Genomic DNA, 6,642 nt, shown 5'->3' with positions numbered 1-6,642 from the left:
CAACTTATCCACTATGCTCCCTTTTAGATTCTGTTTTATGTTGTATTCTTTGATGAATGGACTGATGCTTAACTGCATATGTCAGACAAAAAACCACCAAAGTTAGAGTGTCTATATACAAATATTAATTGGCTCAGAACAGGAACAGATGAAGGATCAGTAGCTCCGACTGAAAACTGAAGGGCTCTGTTCATTGACCACCGCTTCATCAAGGAATAATTTATTTTCCATCAAACATCAGGGTCATAAACATCTAAATTAACACCCGAACCCTAAATACAATGATGGTACACACAAAACATTCACATGTATTTGTCTTGTGCCAAGTGATGCCCCCCTATTCCTTATACCCAGTAAATGTCAGGGAAAATGTACAGCCTGCTCCACTAGCCACGTTAAACCACTCCCAGTTAGAAAATATCCTGTACCAACCTGAAATACATAAAACATATCAGTTATCACGTCGGTTGGACTAGCAAAGAAACTACAGGCACTCACATCGACTCAATTCATGCTAAACAATCAAGCAGACATATTTTGAAACAATATTCACATAAGCAGTGTTTTTAAAGCATCGCGTAGGCGACAAGGCACTCGCAGGGAGAAGGCGTCCTTGACGCCTAGCTAAAAGTAGTGGCTGAGAGGATTAGAGAGCAGAATATAGGAAATCGATAGAAAACAGACAAGAAAGGTCATGCCACCTCCTATCTCATCCCCCACCAAATCTAGGGCTGCCGGCCACCGCATAGTCCCACCTGGGTCATCTGCGGCAAACCTGGGTCATCCCACTACAGCGGCAGCTGAACCAGAATGGAGCCATGTCAGAAATCGATCACAGAAGAATAGCGAGGGGCAGCAGCAGTGAGAGGCAAGAGAGGGACAAAGGCCGGGTTGCGTGCGCGCAAGTGTGTGGGATACAAGTAACAAGCAAGCTTTCTGGAGACAACCCTACACAAAATCAAGCATATATAGATAGCATTAGAAGGATAAGTGTAGGCTACGATCATTCAGTTGATTGCTGATCAGATCCTACCAGTTTTTGTTTGCTTCTTTTTATCCTGGTCAACTTCATTTTTATTTCATAGGGCATTGAAGTTCAACATGTTTAATTACCACTCAGCTACTTGAATCACAAAAACTGCAATGAAATAGTTCATAAAACATAGCAACAAATCCATCACATGAAGAGGCTAATCATCTGTCCTTACCATTAGATGAACTCTATGGAGATCCCACTTGGATCATATAGAACACTTGAATCTTACCAGGTTAATGCAACAAAGCATCCACACTGGTGTTTCTCTTTGTATCAACCAGAATAACCTGATAGCCCTCCACAATAAAATTCAAGATTCTGGAAGCCAACTTTGCCAGATTAATAGCAAATTCAGCTATCCCAGTGTGATGTCTGAACTACTCTGAATCAGAATCTAATGACAAACACAAACGAGGCCTAACAGACCGTGGTTGGCGAGGATGAGAAAATATATTTTCAATCCTTCTCGGGTTTAGATTAGATCCATTACATCTGTCATTGTTCATGCTTGGGAGAGCAGAAGCTGCAATTGAGAACAAAAAATGTTACAACAATAACATTAATAGTACACAGATATCGTTGAGAAAACAACAGCAATAAGTTAAACAGGTTAAAAAAATTCAAAGTTAAATTCATAGTTTGGTACTACAAATTTTGGTTCAATGAATCTGGACTCACATTTGACCTTCATAATAGTTGATAAGAGATCGAAAACCTTCAGATATTAGGTATTGATTAAATTCAGTTCACGGTCATAGGTATGTACAGACATCATTTTGACAATTTTGAGTACAAGGGGATAAGTAGAGCCACTCAGCATCGTGTCATCTGATACCCAGAAGTAACCAAGGGCAGATTATAAAAGTTGCTGAATTTTTACTCATGCATTTTATTGACTAGAGAATTAAATAGTATAATAATATAACTGGAACAAAATAATAATATAGATTGGCGTATGGAGCATGGAACATCAGTTCCTCCATCCTGTGTTCACTTGTGATTTCTTTTCAGTTCCATTTTCCAAATACTGCTGTTCTGTCTCATCATATGCTTTTAGTGGGGTTATGTAGTCTGTGCTCCTTGATGAATCCTTCAACAACAGACAAATAACTATTTGTTGAACTTTCAACAAACTCGATTTGTCTGGGCTCTAATTTATGCACACTTGAACTTCCTTTTACATCTGTAATCACATTACTGAAGAATTCATTTGATACTTGTGAAACTAACTCTGACATTTTTATTTTTGCATCTGAGGTTTGTAGGGCCCAAATTATGTTTTCCAAGTGCCTTTGGGCCTGCTGCAAAACTGCCTGAAGGTATTTCCCTTGGGCTTCAATTCATAGTTGTCGATGCCTTTGCATCTGTTGCCAGTTTAAATTTCAGTTCAGAATCACTACAGGACAACTTCATTTTATGGCCACTACAAGTGGGACTTTGCTGGACCATTAAAATCAGTAGCAGACTTTGGACTCCAATATTGGGTGTGCGAAGCCATAGAAAATAATTCAAGATGCTACAAGTTATCTAATGATCAGCACAAAAGAGGCCGAGGTGCTTGGCACTGAGAAATCCTATTTGTAGCAGACAGGCAGGAGAAATAAGACTGGAGGCGTGAGAAACCATATGAGAATGGGTTTGCTTTTCAAGCATGCAGCTTCAAGATTACTAATTGATTCAATGGTCATCGTCTATGTCGGACAGAATGCACAAGTGCACTTAGGCTAACAGGAAGCAGTAGGTGCCATAACATGGGAGGTGCGACTTGCGACAAGGATAGCTTGAAAAAAGAGGAAGAACACACTCCACCTATTCCAAATCATACTTCACTTTAGTTCTATTGCAAGTTAAACTTATTTTCGCTTAGTTTTTATAAAAACTATATTATTATCTACAAATTCAATGGAACTAATTTGATTTCATAGATGTTGATGTGTTTTTTCTATAAACTTGGACAAAGGTAGATAAGTTTGACTTAGGACAAAGCTGAAGTAAATGATAATTTGGAACATAGATATCATATGAAGGTTGAATGCCATTTGTTCAATATTGCATACTTGCATTAATGGGAATTTTCATCAACGTTTAAAAGTTCACTAATAGAATTGATGTTTGATAGATCTGTTTTCATGTTTCTTTTTTAACAGACTGTTTGTTTCTTCACCCTGCACTAACTAATGACTATGTGCATTTTATGGTTCAGCTCAAACAATCGTATTCCTTAATCTAGAAGGGTAATTAGCTTGTACTCCCTTTGTTCCAAATTGTAACTTGTATTTAGTGAATTCATTTGTTTATTGTATGTTTTTTCTTGGTGAGGAATCATAAATCTGGAAGGTTCAGAGTGCTGTTTTGACTTATGTTGATACATGTTTATGCGTCACTGTCTACTTAGTTCACATTTTTGTCTTGGTGAAGCAAGTTTCAGCTGTTGCTAACACACATTATTGATTCATTGTTGCAGGCGTACCTCGAATACCACCAGATGCCTCAACCTGGGCTCCTACAACTACCTTGGCTTTGCTGCAGCAGATGAGTACTACACACCACGTGTTATTGAGTCTCTCAAGAAATACTCAGCAAGTACCTACAGTGTTCGTGTCGATGGCGGTAGGATACATTATCAACATGCTCATATGTTTACAACTTTTTAAGAACAAAAACTAGTAAATTGATCCCTTTTATCTCGTATCAGGTATGACCAAGTTTCACAATGAGCTAGAGGAGTTGCCTGCGCGTTTTGTTGGAAAGCCTGCTGCTATCCTATTTGGCATGGGTTATGTTACAAACTCTGCCATCATTCCATGCCTAATTGGAAAGGTTTGATCAACTGCTATTATGTTATGTATACATTTAACTAAAAATGTGGCTAAACTGAATCATTAGTATATCTAAATTGAGGGAATGATTGTTTATTTTACCTTTTTGCAACATTCCAGGGTGGACTGATAATTAGTGACTCTCTGAATTATAACTCAATTGTCAATGGTGCAAGAGGATCCGGTGCAACTGTTAGGGTTTTCCAACATAACTGTAAGTTGTTGTGAATTTCAATAATACAGATCAGCATTTGATCTCTCCTGTTCATAATGACTTACCATGGCAAATGTAATCTTAGAGCCCCTGCTCATTTGGAAGAGGTCCTGAGAGAGCAGATAGCTGGTGGTCAACCACGGACACACAGACCATGGAAGAGGATCATTGTCATTGTTTAGGGTATCTATAGCATGGAAGGGGAGCTGTGTAAACTCCCTGAGATTATAGTTGTCTCCAAGAAATACAAGGTCTTGAGAATTTTATTGTAATTAAGTTTGGCACATAAATTATTCTTTTTTGCTTCTCAGTCCATTGATAACCTTAACTGAGTGCAACAAAGAGGGCTGGCCCTCAGGCCACCCATAACAGTCATATTCATTTACTCCTTGTTCTATCAAATAGGCCTACACATATCTGGATGAGGCCCATAGCATTGGTGTTGTTGGGCAGTCTGGCCGCAGTGTTTGTGAGCTCCTTGGGGTTGACCTAGCTGATGTAGACATAATGATGGGTACTTTTACCAAGTCTTTTGGATCATGTGGTGGATATATTGCCGCATCAAAGGTACATACTACTGAAAGTGACTGAATTACACTGTAGCACTTGGTAAGATTGCATTGAAGATTTGCTGATTCTTTTCCCTATAACTTTCAGGAGATAATTTAGCACCTTAAGCATACTTGTCTGGCCCATCTGTATGCTACTTCCATGTCGCCACCAGCAGTCCAATAAGTTATTTCTGCTATTAAAGTTATCCTTGGGGAGGATGGCTCCAACAGAGGTACTAAACCAGTTTCTTTAACACTTTTTGCCCTTTTCATTTGTAGTTGTGTTAATGTTCGATTAAATAATTCTTTTTTTCCTTGTGATGTACTGAAGGTGCCCAAAAACTTGCTCACATCCGCGAGAATAGTAATTTCTTCAGGTCAGAGCTCAAGAAGATGGTTTTTGAGGTTCTTGGTGACAATGACTCTCCTGTCATGCCCATAATGCTCTACAATCCGGCTAAGATTCCTGCATTCTCTAGGGAGTGCCTTAGACAAAAGGTTAGTAGTAGAGTTTGTCAGAATATTCTGAAGATCCAAATAGCACTATGGTTTTGGTATACTTTTTTTTTAAAAAATACTTTGTTTGAGAATTGTAGTGATAATAGCAATCTGCATGTAGTCCATTTCCATCACTATTTGCACCCACTGGTTTTGTTCTTCCTATCTGTCATGGTACTTATAAGATACTTATCTTTTAGGTTGCTGTTGTTACTGTTGCGTTTCCTGCGACACCTCTTCTTGCTAGGGCACGCATATGCATTTCTACTTCACATACTAGGGAGGACCTGATTAAAGCCCTTGATGTCAGTGTTATAAATACTTCATTTTTATTCTAGGAGTCATAAATAAAGCTGAGCTGATGTGTTTCTTGTCTGTGCAACCCACTCTCAGGTTATCAGCAGAGTTGGCGACCTTGTGGGCATCAAATACTTCCCTGTAGAACCACCAAAGATTGCTGGAGCTGATCATGATAAGCTGGAGTAGGAATCAACCCTTAGTTGCCCCATGAGTGATTGAAGTTGTTAGAATCCCTTGGAGTTGTCAACAAATCATTATGGAAAGAAGCACATATTGAGCCATTTCATTTGGATCTTGTCAATACACAAGAGTCCAGGATCCGTCATATTAAGCTGACTACTGTTTGTTGATTGTACAACTATTCTTCCAATTGTGTATAGCTGGTTGAAATTCAGTTGTTCTGTTGTTAATCCATTCCCAATATGTAATACAATTAGAGGCAATATAAACTTCGAGTAGAACATTACTGAGTTTCCCTTGCGAATCACTGACGACTATTGGTCTCTTGCTTTCATGTATTTTTTACCTTTTGACATGGGATTAGTAGATGTCTCTCTACACTTTATATGAAGATAACAATTATTTTTTATTCAGTGAGTGTTATATGCGACCACTGACAATGTTTATGGGTAGAAGTAAGACAGTAAGAGTCATATATGATCCTGTCAAAAATATGATTAGTCACTGACGACTATTGGTCTCTTGCATTCATGTATTGTTTTACCATCGAAGTATTATCTCCTCTCAGAGATAATAATCTTCGGACGAAGGTCATAAAGAATGTGCCTTCATCATTTCATAGATGAGTAGGAATACGCGAAGATGACAAATATAATTCAATGATTCATTCATATTTGTATTTCATAAAACACGCATGAATATTAACAGAATTAATATTACATTGATACCTTCGGTTTGCTCGAAGGTATGGATGCGAGAGAGTGATTACAATTCAGCGTGAATAGTACGGTGTTACTGTTCATCTATTTATAAGCACAGAACGCAGCCCAGATAAAATTACATCCATGCCCTTGAACATTTGTCTATAAACAACTGAAGCTAGCAAGGTCTATCTCTTTACATGTTCCTTTCGCTGGCTCTGAGTATCAGCACCCATGAGGGGCAATTCTACTGGTATACTAAGAGAAACTCCAAGACATCACTACAAAATTCTTCCCCAAAATGTTTTATTAGTGTTATTGGACGAGCGAGGGCATCAGAAAT

General features: G+C 38.4%; 1 long non-coding RNA gene and 1 pseudogene across 1 annotated transcript; one reads left to right on the top strand and one right to left on the bottom strand.

Moving 5' to 3' along the window:
• Positions 1-204: 204 nt before the first annotated feature.
• Positions 205-1,630, bottom strand: LOC103652810 (uncharacterized). Its single transcript, XR_565083.3, has 2 exons — positions 1,209-1,630; positions 205-432 (listed from the first exon to the last, which is right to left on the bottom strand). It is a non-coding gene; the product is annotated as an uncharacterized lncRNA (long non-coding RNA).
• Positions 1,631-2,787: 1,157 nt separating this feature from the next.
• On the top strand, positions 2,788-5,893 carry LOC103655091 (long chain base biosynthesis protein 2a-like; annotated as a pseudogene).
• Positions 5,894-6,642: the final 749 nt, after the last annotated feature.

The sequence above is a fragment of the Zea mays genome, chromosome 4 (assembly GCF_902167145.1).
Source record: "Zea mays cultivar B73 chromosome 4, Zm-B73-REFERENCE-NAM-5.0, whole genome shotgun sequence".
Taxonomy (NCBI): Eukaryota; Viridiplantae; Streptophyta; class Magnoliopsida; order Poales; family Poaceae; genus Zea; species Zea mays.
This window is presented reverse-complemented; position numbering and strand designations above follow the sequence as displayed.